Source organism: Gossypium hirsutum, chromosome D04, assembly GCF_007990345.1.
Source record: "Gossypium hirsutum isolate 1008001.06 chromosome D04, Gossypium_hirsutum_v2.1, whole genome shotgun sequence".
Classification (NCBI taxonomy): Eukaryota; Viridiplantae; Streptophyta; class Magnoliopsida; order Malvales; family Malvaceae; genus Gossypium; species Gossypium hirsutum.
The window spans coordinates 49,174,517-49,191,472 of NC_053440.1; the positions used below are offsets into that span (position 1 = coordinate 49,174,517).

A 16,956-nucleotide genomic window follows, 5' to 3' on the forward strand; every position below is an offset into this window, starting at 1 on the left:
ATACGCTATATTTGATTTCGGTTTCAATTGAATCTGTGTGGGAACGGCACCGTTTTGAATATTCTAATCCATATGCCAAAGAAGATTTGCTGGTTAAATTGCTGTACTGGTCCTTTTGATATTAGTTGGCTCTCATTTTGGTCATTTGCGCATTATTTTCAAATTCACCTTAAGATTTTTGTTTTAATTCAAAATTTGTCCATTGTTTTGTCTTTTTATTATTAAATTAACTAGTTTATTATCAATTGTTATTATCTTTTTTTAATAACCCTAATTTTGTTATGATTTTTATTATTTTATTATATGTTATTATCTTAAATTTTTGTATATTATTATTTAACTTCTACAAATATTTTATTTTAGACATTTATATATATATATATATATTCATTTGAATTTAAAAAAAATCACACAATAGCATTTCATGATCCTTTCATATATGTATATATATAATTTATATTAAAATTATTTTATTGTACATATGTATATAATATAATGTTATTAATTTCAAATCATAAATTTTTATGCACAAATATTTTATTCCTTTTAAAATTGCTATTCTATCTTACTTATTTTAACTTATATATATTATGACTATATATATATTATTATTTACATTAAGAATTTTTTTATAAATCAAAACATATATCAATTTTAAAATGTATTCACCTTTATTTTCGTACAAATTTTTTCTTTAGAATTTACTTAAACATTTTATTTTTAGTTCCACTATTAAATTGTTTGAAATTTTTATATTAATTATTTTTTAAATTTTGTGTATATATATTTTTTTTGAATCCTGAATTCATTTTTATTTTATTTTGTGAATACATTTTATTTCCCTTTTTAGATTAATAATTCTTGAATGTTAATGTTGATATTTACATGTGATGTGAAATTATGGTATTTGTTTATTGGTATTCATTTATTATTAGTGTTTATTAACTTATATTGTGGTTTATGAATTATCACCTCGCGTCGTGCATTGTTATTCCATTGAGCTTTATTCGTTCAAAAAGTCGTGTCTAATATGGTTTAATATCAAAACCGATTTATTCAAAAACTTTCAAGATAATGCAAAGTTCGATATTTGGAATCTTCGAAGGAATTGGGCCCTGACATATTGGGTTCTAATTTTCCTCGTTGAATCTAAATAATCGAAGATTTTCTTTAATCAAAACACATAAATAAAAGCTCATTCTCGGGAATTCGATACGCCGTGTCCTAATGTATTGGACATGACATGTTGATTCCTCGAGATGAGAATTTTTAAAATAATAATAATGGCAATATTTGATATTTAGGAATTTTGTGAAATTGAGCCCTAACTTACTGGGTTTTGATTTTCTGATTTGACCCAAATGATCAGATGTCCTTCTCAAAAATGCATAGGTTTTAAAAGTTAAAAGATAAACTTAATTTTGAAGATTAAAAATGTTGCGCCCCAACTCACTGGGTGTGACATTTTATTTCTTTGAAATAAGAGTGTTTTATTATTCAATTTATTCAAGTTAAAAGAATCGTACTTTAAAATCTTTTCAAAATTTCGACACTAAGACATTAAACAATCAATTCGGTACCAATTTTGGGTGTCACGAGGGCGCTAACCCTTCCTCGTGTGTAACCGACTCTCGAACCTGTTTTCTCAAAATTCGCAAACCTAAAATTATTTTCGAGGTGATCCGATCACACCACAATAAAAGATCGGTGGCGACTCCCGTTTTCATTTTAAAAGTCGATCCCCTTTTTTCAAACTTGAAAATGGTTTTATATAAGAGAAAATACCATACATGGTTATACTGAAAATAGTAATAAAAGTAGTTATACAAAATATGTGGAGCTCCAATATCATCGTATATCAAAATAGTCAAAATAACAAAAATGATAGATAAGTTGCAGACCTACAAAAAAAATACAAGCAAGGCTTTAGGAATACAATGCCCACTAATTGTTAAGGTACTGTACTCTGAATACGTGATGCTAGGAATCTCTCGTCGAAGATGTTCCTCAGACACGAACAAAAGTCTATAAATCTGAACATTAAGACAATTTGAAGGCTAAGCTTTACTGGCTTAGTGGTACACAACAAATCTATCATACTTCAAGCAATTCATAAATATAAGCATGCAAATCAAATGTATACATAGAAACATGACATGAGTATCGAAAAATTAAATCATGAGTCATTAAATCTACATAACCAAATCACTTGCATATCAAACTTGTCAAAACTTGTTAGATTGCACATACTACTCAAATAATCAAGTATCCGGATAGTCCCACACCACTCATGGCCGCTAGTCAAACAATCTTAGGTGTCCGTAGGGTTATCCTGAGCGCCACTCATGGTCGTTAGTTAGGCTAGAGCCAGAAGGCTGAGCGCAAACAAAGCATCAAACATATAATAAAAAAATACAACCATGACATTCAAGTTTCATACTCGTTTCAACTTGCTTATCATTCCAGTTAAAATATTAACTAATGAGATGTGACAGCCTGCTACCTTGACATTCTGACATTTTCTCATTCAAAAATTAATAACTCTTAATATATAACTCTAAATCAAACATCTTTTGTTTTAAACTAAACTATACTTCTGTACGGTTATAGAGATATAAGGCTCACTTCCTATTTTATCTTGTGAAATTTTGGTGATTTTTCAAAGTCACTGCTAAATATGTTATATAACAATTTTGCTGCTAGATTTTTATGACCTTTCAACATTCAAAAATTCATATATTTTAAAATACAAATCAAAATTGATCTCTGTTTGTTCTAGACAAAACTAGACTGACTCACTGTTAAAACGATGTATAGATCAATTCTTAATTATTTTTACAGAACTTATGGAAAATTTTTAAACTTACTGTTCATGCAATAATTTATTTATGGCAGATTTCACAACTAGGTTTTTAGTTTCATTTTAAATCATCCAAACATGATTTCCACCCAAAGACATATAACATGCATGCATTATCACACAAGCGTCATATTTATGACTTATCAAGAAGCATAAGAGAGTTAGACGGTACCACCTTGATGGAAGAACACCAACAAAGTTTCTTGCCTAGCTCTCCACCACTTTGCCTTTACCCTTAGCTTTAGAAGATTATCCACCCTCTTTAACTAATAACCATGTAACACACAAGATTTCCCACAAAAAGATAAGAATTGATAGGATGCACAAAAAGATGAGTAGAGACTTTCTCAAACTTAAACCCTCCCAAACACCCAAAAACCTCTACTTTCATCCTTGATGAATATAGATTTTTTTTTCCATGGAACTTTGAAAAAAGCTAGATCAAGACCCTTACCTTCTTTGAGATTTTGGAGGATGCAAAATGGTGAGAACTCACTTAAATCTCTCTCCCTTTACACGGTTTGCTAAGGGAAATAAATGGAAAGAAGAAAAAAATGTAAAAAGAAAAAAAGTAGGGTGATTATAATATAGGGAAAAATAGGGACAAATCAACTTTATCCCATAACTCTGCCAAGCCATCTTTTCCCATTAATTGGGAGAAGACTTTTATTCAAAAATGGTAAAATCACCATATTAGCCATCCATCTTCCCTCTACTTCACACAAGCTTCCCAACATCTTTAATTTCTTATAAAAAGGTCCAAAATCCACACAAATTAATTCCAACAAAACCCAATCCCAAAATAATAAATCCATTGCCAACCCAGGTCAACGCTCGAACGTTGACTTGAGAATTTGGGGTCGTTACAGTAATTGCTTGAACAAGGCTAATTATCTTCATATTAACATAATTTTGCTGCTTAAAAAATCTAATAAATTACCACGTCAAAACTACCAACACTTCATGGTAGTGCATAAATTGTTGTCAACGTGTGAAAAGAGATAAACCAACACCTGAAACCACATTGCAAGGCACTGACAATCTCCCTCTTTGAAATTTTATTTTTCAAAAACATTGTACTATCAAATACTTTTATAACAACACAATAACAAATGAATCAACCAAACAAAATTATTCAAGTAAGCAAATGTAGAAACACATAATCTAAAGTAGAAATAATTGTAAATAAGCTTCATGCTAGCAAGCATAACTCCCTATACTCTTCCCCCCTCCCCCCACCTTTTGACAGAAATCTAGAGGGAGTAGCGTACTAGACCTTTAGACCAGCAATGAATCAAATAATCAAGCATTTCCTCTTATTCAAGAATGTAATCAATGTAAGCTTAACCTCAAAATGAGAAAGAGTTTTTGCCTTATTACAGCATCTAAATTCTTTTTGCCAACATCAAGTTCCTCATATTTGTTATCTATTTTAAATAAAGTATCATGCATTAAACTAGTCAGTAAACATCATCGTTTTAGTTTCCAACCAATATCATATCAAAGGCTTTATATGCAATCAAATAGGTCTAAAAAAACATATATAATATTTACTCTCCCTTAATAGCACCAATAATTCACTCCCCTTAACATGTCTCTCCATATTTATTATACAAATAATGGAATCAATTGTGCCAATAAGGCCAACATCATATGAAGTTTGTTAAAAGGATGTGATAGAGGGATATATCATCAAATGTTGTAGAACAACTTGGATCTTTTCCACCATTATAATCTTCATAAATATACACTTCTTTACTCTTACATGACTTCAATGAAGTATTTATGAAATTTTCTTTATCTTCAATATGATCTACAAAGGCAATTTCATATTTAACTCGAGTATCAATCTTTCGTTGATCTTTATAGCTAACTCGTGGTTGAACTTTTCTCACCCACACTTTCTTATAAGGTTTGCTTGTTGGTTGTCTTGTGGGAACACTATGTGCAACCTTTGGATTTTGCTTCCATCTCAAACTATTAAAAAGCTTATAACATTGTGGTCTAAAGTGACCAACTTTACCACAATAATGGCATACTAACTTTTCGGCATTTCTAGGGCACGATTTCTTTTTTATCCTGCTTACTTGTTATTGTTTCTAATTTTGAATTGTGGCAGTGTAAGTGGGCACATGAGTTAACACATGATAGATTCTTATGAGATTATTAAGCCTTATGTGACATGGTGATCAGGTATGGCCTACTACACCATAATAAAAACAAGTAGGCTTTTCAAATTTCCTTTCTCATGTCTTAGAGTCAACACAATTTTTGTTAACTTTAACAACAAAGTAAGGGGAATAGATTTCTCACCAATGTCAATGTGACCTAAGCCTTTGTGCCAAGTTTTCCTTTGTTCTAACAATCAAGATCTCATCAAAATTTTTACTTCTATAGCCCATTTTGTTTAATTGGATTGGGCGTCAATTAACTCCTTTTAAAGAACATTCAATTCTTCCTATTTGCCTTTCAATTTGGCTTTCTAATCAATAATGACGGCATCCTCATTATTTATCTTCTTAAGATCTGCAAACGTCACCTTTTTCTTTGACAGCTTCCACAAACTTTAGATCGACCTATTTTAGATTTGCAATTTTCTCATTCAAGGATTTTCTCATGGCATATTTTATTTCTCTAACATAATTTGGTAAGTTTCATATTGTATCACCTCATACCCGACCCGATCGTCGGATCCCAACTATAAGGTGTCACATTCATTGTCGAAGCAACTACGATTAAACTATGTTCGATTTATACTATTAATGATTAATTTCAACCAATACAATCATACAATACGATATAAAGTCGTTTTGGGTCTTATACGAGCTTACAAAAGTTTCAAAGCTAACCCGAGGACAAATTATGACCAAATTATAAAATCTTCAAAGTATCGGTTTGACGTCATGACATTGGGGGTTCCTCATTGAAATGCAACGTATTGAGTAAGTCTCATCATGACCTCGAGTACACATCATCACAACGTGAATCTTAGACTGCTCCTTGTCGCAACGTCAGAGGTACGACGTCACAACGTGACCCCTGAATTCCAACAATATCTAATTGGCACCTATTTAAACATACCAAGCATACAACCTATACAAAATTTTGTTGGTCTTAAAACCTCAATTTAGCCATTACACATACAAATATGTTCAACATAAAGATTCTAAGCCATTAACAACTTTTCTATGCAAAAACACTTAACCATTTCATTAAATTTACAATATTATAACTTAGAATGATCATATGTAAACTTTGAATAACTAAATCCTAGGTACATGTCTTTTAACCAAAAGAAGAGGACTATACAAACTATATCGAGTCGATGAATGCGGTCTGGATGTTGACTTCACTTATTCGGGACTTCGAGGGTAGTTGAACCTGCGCACAAAATAAATAAACCATACGCTGAGCAATAGGGCTCAGTGGTACTTCCATGACTTAAAATAAAATAATTAGCATATGCATTAGTGAATTGTCATGAGGTATATAATATCAATGACTATTCTATACATGTTTTATGATGCCAAATAATTCTATTAACATATTCACATTTGAACATACTATAGCAATAGTAAAATCAATTCAAGTCACTTATCCACTATCTAACTTTAAACTAATTCATATTGACAACTATAGGCACACATATATTATTTCATCTACCATTACCAACATGTATACATATATATATATTCAATTTCAAGGCAACATTTCAACCATTTTCGAGCCTATTGGTTCACTATTATTCAATCAACCCCCAGGGCTTGTTTTCAACCGATACATATAGTAGTTTACATAACTTATCTATATTAACACACATATAAGCATATTATGCCAATTCATTAACATCTCATAACTTCTATACTACTCTTATCATCTCAGGTTGCCCTGTAACAATGACTTTTGCTATCAAGACTCATTATACCATCCCGGGTGACCCGACAATGATGGTTTGTCCTAATTAATATTATATCATCCCAAATGGCTCAACAATGATTTTTTTTTCTATTCTTACATTTTACCATCTCGGATGGCCCAGCAATGGTAGTTCTTACAATTTACCTATCCTACAATCTCGGATGGCCTAGCAACGATGGCATTCGATATCTAAATATTCTACCATCCCGAATAGCTCGAGAACAGTGGCTCTCACTATATACACATTTTACCATCCTGAAAAGCTCGACAATTATGGTTTTCTACCTAAGGCATGCCAACTAATTTGACACTACTTGAGTCCGTTAACAAGGTAACACTGAATCAGTAAACATCATAACCACATATCGTGCTTTAATCTCATTACCAATTCGCCATTTCATCACATCAGGTAGTATATTTAAACATAATTTCATACAAAATAATAAATATTAATTAAATCATACTATTTTCTATTCTATTCAATTTAGTCCCTATCTCGTAAATTCAATCTCAAACATAATAATTCAGTTCAAATAGCCATTGATGACTCACCTCAATGTTATATCATGCAAAAAATCATAAATATACAACAATTAAATTGATCTTGAGTCATAGAAATACAAATCGATGTCTTGCGTCACTCGTTGTAACTCTCACTTTTGCTTTCCCTCTCGATGGCCCAACATGGATGTTAGCAAATTATGGTCGAATAAAAAGTGATGACTTTGGGGTTTTCTTCTTCAACATTCGACTATGGGAGATAAAAACTTAATGAGGATGATGACAAATTATCAATATCTCCTAATTTATACCTTGGTTAATTTTTAATTAAGCTAGTTTAATTAATTTAGCTATGGTTTAATTAAGCTAATAATTTCATAAACATGCATAATGGAGAATGTCATCATCAACCACTAACTTCCCTTGAAAAATGGTTTAATTACCATTGTGGGCCTTTGGCTATTGTTATTTAAGTCCTCAACTCATTTCCTAATTAAAAATTTATAGTGATTAGACTTTATAATTTAGTCATTGTGTCATAATTAATAACAATTTCGGCTAAATTGACTATCCAAATTTTAATTCATCTATATAATAACTATGTAAATATTAGTAGGAATATTTACAGACTCGGTTTATGAAAATGACATCCCGAAACTGTAATTTCTAACACCAATAGAAACCGGGTCGTTACTCATACAAACTAGGAGCATCATCACCATCACTGGTTATGTTTATTGCTATGCTAGGGATGAGTAGGAAAAATCGAAAAACTGAAAATCAACCTGAATCAAGGTGTTTAGACGGTTTATGGAATGCAAGCTTAAAAACCACGGTTATCTGAAACTGAACCAAATTCTATTTTTATTTAATTTATAATTAATTTTAATTTTTATGCATGGAAAAGTTAATGTCTCTCAATTTTGCTGATGTGGCGACATCTACGTGGTAGTCCATGTGAATGACACATTAGCAATTAATTAATTTTTTAAAACTTAAAAAATATTTTTTGTAATTTTTATACTTTTTAATAATTTTAATACTTTTTTATTTTTAAATAATTTTTTGAATTTTTAAATTTTAAAAAATTAATTACTGATGTAGCATCCATGTGACAATCTACGTGTATATCATGTCAGCAAAGTTAACAGACATTAACTTTTACATTCATTTTAGGGTTATTTGACAAACAACGCAAAATTAAGGGTTAAAAAAATGAACAAATAAATAAATAGCTAAAATAACTTTTTTTTATAAAATTAAAGGGCCAAATAAATTATTATAACCCGATTTTATAACAACATCCAACAATAAAATGTAAAGTTGCAAACTTATTTATAAATTAATCAAGGTAAAAAAGTCAATTTAGTCAAAAAAAATATGGGCTCAAAATTGGGTCAATTGGACAATAAATATAGGCCAAATTTAAAAAAGATAAAAGCCTAAGAAAAATCGGTTCAAATTATTTTTAATCAATTCTTTTAATTTCGATTCCCAACTTCTTACTAGTTTGAAATGTTGATATATATTCGTTTTTATACCACAAATTGTGTTAGAGATTGTATGATCTGAATCTCGTCACTTGTTAAAGAAATAAATATAATGGCACTACACCAAAATAGGCTTTTAGCGGCGCTTTTTTAGGCCTTTAGCGGCGTTTTTTAACGCCACTAAAAGTATTTGCTGCGCTTTGAGAAGCGCTGCTAAAAACGCCGCTAATGACAGCGTCGCTAACTTTAGCGGCGCTTTTCCCATAAACGCCGCTAAAGACCATGATCTTTAGCGGCGCTTCCCTACAAATGCCACTAAAGACCAAGACCTTTAGCGGCGCTTCCCCACAAACGTCGCTAAAGACCAAGACCTTTAGCGACGCTTTTCCCACAAACGCCGCTAAAGATATTGAGCTTTAGCGGCGCTTTTTCCCACAAACGCCGCTAAAAATATATCGTTTAAAAAATATATTTTTTTCAAATAATATTTATTTCTATGATAAATATTATATTATGTTTTAAGGATAAATAAAAATATTATTTAAATTAAATTTTCTACGAAAATTTTAACTTTAAAACTAAATATAAATATAACAATTAATGAATTTAAATTTAGAATTTAAAATAATAAATTAATAACACAATTAAAATCCAAAAGTTAGACCACTTAAGTAAAAATACAAATTTAGAATCAAAACTAAAATAAATAATATATATGCAAGGTAATAAAATATACAATGCATTTTCTTAATCAAGTAAATCTTGGTAATAAAAGATATAATACATTTACTTAATCAAGGAAATCTTGTAATGAACTCAAAGCAATGAGCCTTAGAGAAAAACTTTTGAGCATGGCTTCGAATTTGAACCGCAAATTTGGCTCCTACATGCTCTGCAAGAAAATAAGAGTAACTTAATTTGTTCAAACCATAGTGAACATGGCAAAGATACGTAAATCAATTCAACTTTTTAAGATAGTTTTATAATGTTATAGTAAATTAGGTGTCTTATAATGTTATAGTAAATTATTAAAAAATACATCTAAAAAATATATCTCAACTTTTTAAGATTGTTTGTGGAATAAAAAAAGTACACTACTGATATATCTACTCACTTAAGTCAATATAGGTGGAAAGTATTCATCAATATAAATTTAAAATATTAGAACATATCATGCTTAAATTCCAGTTAAACCCTTAAGCCTATATTCTTAAATTCCAATTACCATCAACAATTGCAGAATCTCCTAATTAGCTTCTTTGTAGAATATTTGAACATGATATTCCATAGTCAGAATACATACATCAACAGGTTAAATCAAAGTATTAGAACATATCATGCTTAAAGATAATAATTAGATTTATCTAAAATCAAGCCCAATTTAACTAGTACTAAGTAAACCTATTTCAAGTTTTTTTTTTCTGGGCAGCCCAATTTTTGGAAAAATTTAGAACAAACCTCAGGTAAGCATAAGTGAACGTTATGGGATCCTTTCTGCCATGCAGAAAACATAAAACATTAGTTCAGAGAAGATATATACAATTAAAAATACAATAAATAATAAAACAGAAGAGTAATTTTACTATTGAAGTGTGATGAACTTGAAACTCAAAGCATACAGCACAAATGGTGATGCAAGAAATTCCTAATCAGAGTGTTTTACAAATGTTTTCACTTCTAGAACTTGTTAACACTTTGAGAAATATATAGGTGTTTGATTTACCCAACAGCTCTGCCCATGATGTATTTTTGTTGCAACCAACGATTACTAGATGTGTACAACATCCTGTCATCGTAGAGATTAGCGTCTCTTGATGAATATGTCCAGTCAAAAGATTAAAAAGGTTAGCATACTCAAGCAGTAGCTGTACATATGAAGATATTTAAAGAATGATCAACCACACACACACGCACACATATGAAAAAATGAGAAGAACTTGGAATGTATTTAAGACCATTCCACAAGTAAACAAACAAAACTATTTGGAAGTGTCCACTCTCCACTTCATTGGTGGGGAAAGAGATTTTAATAGTCAGAAAATATTTTCATGATTGATAATAAAAAGTTTAAAGTTCGTTGAAAACAAATAAACAAACCACAACTTGTATTTGCTCACATTCAACTAGCTTGATATCAAGGATATGCTACCTTTAGTGAGTATATCAGCTTCTTTGCTATATCGCTACTCATGAACCTGACAAAGCATAACCAAACATGCAATGTACTAAATCCAGCATACAGAATAACCAGGCGGGGACCCGTTAATTCAAATAATTTACAGCCATAACACCTATATAAATTTCAGAAAGAAAATGTTCAACCACTAGTACACAGCTCATGAACAAGACTGTTAGAGTTGACCATGGTGTTAACCTTATCAAAACTATTTGTTTCTACTTTCTAGAGATTTTCTACATCAGAACATGAGAACCTTCTGTCACTTGTCGTTCAAGCAGTTCAACATTTGGCAAATTTAAATTTATATGACTATCACAAATCAAAGCTCAAAATTTTTAAATACTTAATTTTAAATACATGTAAAAAATTGGCTCACTCGTTTGAAACCGGGTTTCATACTCCCAGATAGCACAACCACCACCGGCGACTCGCTCCCAATAATGCGCAAACATAACAAGAATAATTTAAACATACTCGATTAGTTTGAGACGTAAGCTTAATTTGATTAATTCCTCTAAATCGAATTCATTTTCTAGTCCGAGTATATCCAACAATTAGATTCACTTTTAATGCACATACTGAATGCACCTAATAAAAATGATTATATATATAAAAAAAACTTACATGAATTATGTACCAAATTGCAAATGTTAGGCAAGAAGCTAAAGCCAACAAGGAGCCTAAGACTTGATCGCCAACAGCAGCATGTTTGGCGCCAGTATGATGGTGTCCACCATGTTTGACTATGTTTATGTTGGTTGACCAAAGATTAAGTTCTTGAATTATTCTGGTATCAAAACCTATACACTAAAAAAAAACAGATTATATGAGGAATTGTGAAAGTTACCTTTCAAATATGAAAGCAAGTGGAGTTATACAAGCAGTGGCGAAGATGAGTCTGTAAGCAATGAGTGCTCTCATGCTCATTCCCTCAACCACAGCCAATTTATAGAACGCAATCACACCTGCAAAATAAAAATCAATCATCCAAGAAAATAAATATTGGGTCACAGACACCAAAAAGCTTCTGGTTACTCAAAGGGTCTGAGAGTTGCCTTTGGCTTCTGAACCTCTGAAACTGGACTGGAGCAAGCTACCAAGCTCCTCTTCCCCCGAATCACTACTAAATCGCGGCGTAATTGAAGTTCAATCTTTTCGATATTTCTTCTCCTCAGCTGATGGTCGATTGGCCTGACACTTCCCCCAGGTGGGTGACTGCCCTTATCGTGATTCCCTCCTTCTTTCGGGTAAAGGTTAGAGTGATGAAGGGAAGGCTCGAGGTCGAGGTGGAGCTCCCACCATTCCCTCTTTTAGTGTTATCAAGTCTTCTGTGGAGGTAGGAAGCCAGCTTCTCCCTTCTTTGACGCTCCGCTTCAACATGATTTAGAGGCTCTTCTCTTCCATTAGTCGGTTTTCTCCCCTATTTTCGAGGCCTCTTTTCAGGCTCTACGACTGGACTACTATCGGCCTCCTTAACAACGGAAGCTTCAAGATCAGAGTGATCTGAATCCCCGACACCCCATTTGATTTCACCACACCAGATGAAGGTAAAATTACACTTGAAGTAAACGAAAGCATAGCTTCTCCGTTGCTCCCTCTTGAATTAGGCGACCTCTTCTTGTTCTCCACGGCGAACGGAGAGTTTCCTGTGAACAAATTCCCATTCCCACTTCTCTTACTCTCACCAAAATTCAATATCTCTCCAGATTCAGGTTTCAACAAATGAGAAGATGAATTCCCATTCCTCACACTGCTACTCTCATCAAAGAAGATGAATCGTCTTTGGTGCCTCCATTTTAGGGGGAAATTTGGAGTTTTTTCGTTTTTGGGTTTTAGGGGGGAAATTTGGGAAAAAATCAGCGCGAAATTTTTTAAGTAAAATGAATTTTGTGGCGTTTTTATAAAAAACGCCACTAAAAATAAAATTAAATCGTAAAATTTCACGTTTTGAAAATTTTCGTATTTGCGGCGTTTTTATGAAAAACGCCGCTATTGCTTACATTTTGCGGCGTTTTTCTCATAAACGCCGCTAATGATTGACTTTTTCTTACAATTGTATATTTAATTATTATATAATTCATATCAAATTTAAATAAATAAATTTTGAAAATTTAAGTAATATTTAAAAGAATTAGATAAATTTTAAAATTTTTATATAATTTTTTACGTAAGAAAACAAAAACAAAAACAAAAAATTTTAAAATATGAAAAAAAACTTTAAAAAACTATATTAATGATAATTTTAATAAATTAAAATTCATATTATCTCTTTTATTGTCAATCTGTTACATTAATTTATTTATTTATCAATTTTTTCAAAAATCTAATATTTAAATATATCAAATGATTTAAACCATTTAATCTAAATTTAGATTAAATATTTTTAAATATAAAAACATTAATTAATTGTATAAAATTTCATCATTTAACAAATCTAAAGTAAACCTTAAATCCTAAACCATTTAATATGTATAAAATTGATCTATTATCTCTTATATAATTTAAACTATAATCATAATTTTAATATATTAAAATTAATATTATCTCTTTTACAATTATATAAGAAATTATTTAATATATAAATTAAAAAATACCAATTAATCTAAACCCTTAACCCCTATCTTCTAAACCCTGAATCATAGAACATAACCCCCAAACCCCTAACCCCTCTTTTACAATTATATAAAAACTTAATTAATATATGAATTAAAAATACTAATTAATCTAAACCTTAAACCCTAACCCGACCCTAAATCTTTAAACCCTAAATCACTAACTCTTAACCTCTAACCTTTAACCCCTAACCCCTAACTACTAACCCCTAAATCTTATTTAATATATAAATTAAAAAACACTAATTAATCTAGACCCTAAACCCTAACCCAAATCCTTAACCCCTAACCCCTACACCTTATTCAATATAAATTAGAATACACTAATTAATCTAAACCCTAAACCCTAACCTGACACTAAATTCATAAACCTTAAAATACTAACTCTTAATCTCTAACCCCTAACCCCTAAATTACAACCCTTAAACTAGAATCCTTAATCCATAATACATAATTCCATAATCTAGAAACCTTAAAATTGTAACTCCTAAACCGGCCTTAAATCCTAAATTAACCATATACCCTAAACCATATATATTAAACCCTAAACTATAATGTTAATTAATTAAATATTTTAAAATTAATATTATCGTCTCTTTTACAATTTAAGTTTTATGATATTTTATTTTACTCATAATTTAATATATTTTTCTAGTAAAGTAGTTTAAATAAACTGTGATTGAAAAATAATAATAAATAGTTAGGAGTTAGGACTTCTCTTTAATAAAAAATTTTTGTATTAAAAAATATTATTTGTTATCATTTAAATGTAAATTTGACCAATATATAATAAATACAACGAAATATCTATTTTTTTAACTTATAATAAAAAATAATCAAAAGCGGGCATTAGCGGCGCTTTTTCAAAAATGCCGCTAAAGGCCCAAGCATTAGCGGCGCTTTTTAAAAAACGCCGCTAAAGGCCCGAGCATTAGCGGCGCTTATTCAAAAACGCCGCTAAAGGCCCGAGCATTAGCGGCGCTTCTTCACAAACGCCGCTAAAGGCCCGAGCATTAGTGGCGCTTATTCAAAAACGCCGCTAAAGGCCCCAAAACTCAGAAAACGACGTCGTTTGGCTTAGGTTTTTGGCGGCACTTTTTGGAAAACGCCGGTAATGCTTATTTTTAGCGGCGTTTTCCAAAAAGCGCCGCTAATGCTCGACCTTTAGCAGCGTTTTTATAAAAGCGCCGCTAATGCTTGATTTTTAGTGGCGTTTTTTATCCAAACGCCGCTAAAAGCCTATTTTGGTGTAGTGTGGTAAAATAAGAGGATTTGTGAGAGTGAGATTCCGTTAAAACTTGGGGGTTGAAATCGAGGGTGCAGGGTTGAAGCCCCCGCGGTATACACCATACAGCACAAGTTAAGTCCGTATAGAACTATACTTCTACTATTTGACTTTGATTAGAAAAGGGTGTTTCAAACCTTAAATAAATTTAGTCAAAACTCCTCTTGTATCATTCATTTTTCAACATTAGTGAATTTCTTCTCTTCTGCCCGTAACTTTTTCCCGAAAGGGTTTCCACATAAAATCTATGTGTTCTTATTTTCTTTTCTTATTGCTTTGCAATCGTTTTATCGTCATTATTGACGTTTATTATAACAAATTGAATTAGCAAACAAATCAATTTTCGACTTAATTAATCGATCAGTCCGATTATGATTACAATGCAAGACAGGGATTTAGTTAGAAACAATATAGCTATGCATTTATATTTGTATTTCAGAATCCAATATTAGTTGTAACCAAAATAAATCTCTCATGACCCTGTTACATTAGCGACACATTTGGCTCACTGCAATACAATAGGATTGTAATGGAATAGTCATTCTGTGAGAAAGGAATAGGATTGTAATGAAATTGAATAGGCATGACAATGGTTTGGTTGGATGAAATAGAATGAGCATTGTAATAGTATTCGCGCGTTTGGGTGAAAAGGATAGACATGTAATAGGAAAAAAAATACTCGAATGACGAATGTGGCCTTTAATAAATTAATATCATTTAAGTAAATAAATGATATCTTTATTTATATTATTATAATTTTATATAAATTTAAACATGGCATTTAATAATGAAATTGAATAAGTATAATAATAATTTGGTTTGATTAAATTGAATAGATGTGTAAAAGTAATTTATTACTGTAAGGTAAAAATGAAAATTTTATTCTTAAATTTAAAAAAATAATTTATTATCATTATTTCTAATAGGTTATATAACTTTTAAATTTATTATATTTATTAACAAAATAAAAAAATTATTATGATAAATTATTTGTAGAAAATTTATTTTTTTGAACGTAAAAATTAATAGAATTTATTAATTTATAATTACAATATAAAATATTTTTAATATAAAATGAAATTATCATGAAATAAATGGTATTTTATTGATATTATTAGTAAATTTAATTAACTATTGGCAATAAAAATGGTATTTTATTTTATCTTTACTTTTTGAAAAAAAAAACAAATTTTCACTTTGTTCTCACGCTTATCTCTCTTCTCTAATCCATCTTCAATTATTCAACACAGTTTCAAAAACCACCGTATAACCCAGAATCCAACCAGCCTGCACCACCTTCGGCCATCATCCACCGCCAACCGTCAATCTAAGATGTTCTCAAATTAAGCCAGAAACCACCAATCTAGTATGTTCTGAAAACCCTTCTTCCGCCGCTCTCCACCTCTTGATTTCTAAGCATGTTTTTTCTCCTCTATCTTTTCATTACTTCCACCAAGTTTCAAGCATTAATTCCTCTTGTAACAACAAAAACCTAAAACCCATGTGCTCTCTCTGTGTCTCTCTTAAATATTTTGCAAATAAAAATGGATTTGCTAATTTATTAAATAATTTCAAGTTGATGTGCTTTTTTTAGGTTATTTGAACGTGAGATTGTTGATGGCCAAAGAAAAAAAATGATATTTCAGTCCAAAGAAGAGTATTTTCAGAGGGGAAAAGAAGGTTGATTCGGTGGAAAGGTTGAAATAGTCAATTCGACACCTCCTCCTTCAAATGGCTATTCAGCGAGTTTTCGGAACCAATCGTTCAATGGTTTGAACTTGCAATGAACTAAACATCTATTTTACTGTGTAATGGCTTACATCCAATCAAATACATCTACCATCAAACATAAATTTTTTAACAGAAATAATCAATTTGTTCTTTAATCTAATTTATATTTTTTTAATATAAAAGAAAATATAATATAATTTAACTTCTCCTATAATGCTTTTACCATGTCCAAATGCATGCATGAAAGTCATATAGTAAGAATTTCATTTTATAACAACAACGTCAACAATAAGCTTAACGACTATCCAACATAAAATGTAAAGTTGCAAACTTATTTATCAATGTAAAAAAGTCGTCAATTTAATCAAACGAAAAGGGCC

General features: G+C 30.7%; 1 long non-coding RNA gene across 1 annotated transcript; it reads right to left on the reverse strand.

Annotated features, from left to right (window-relative positions):
* Positions 1 to 9,500: 9,500 nt before the first annotated feature.
* On the reverse strand, positions 9,501 to 10,554 carry LOC121215905 (uncharacterized). The gene is made up of 3 exons (XR_005911894.1): positions 10,493 to 10,554; positions 10,228 to 10,263; positions 9,501 to 9,661 (listed from the first exon to the last, which is right to left on the reverse strand). It is a non-coding gene; the product is annotated as an uncharacterized lncRNA (long non-coding RNA).
* Between the last annotated feature and the right edge of the window lie 6,402 nt (positions 10,555 to 16,956).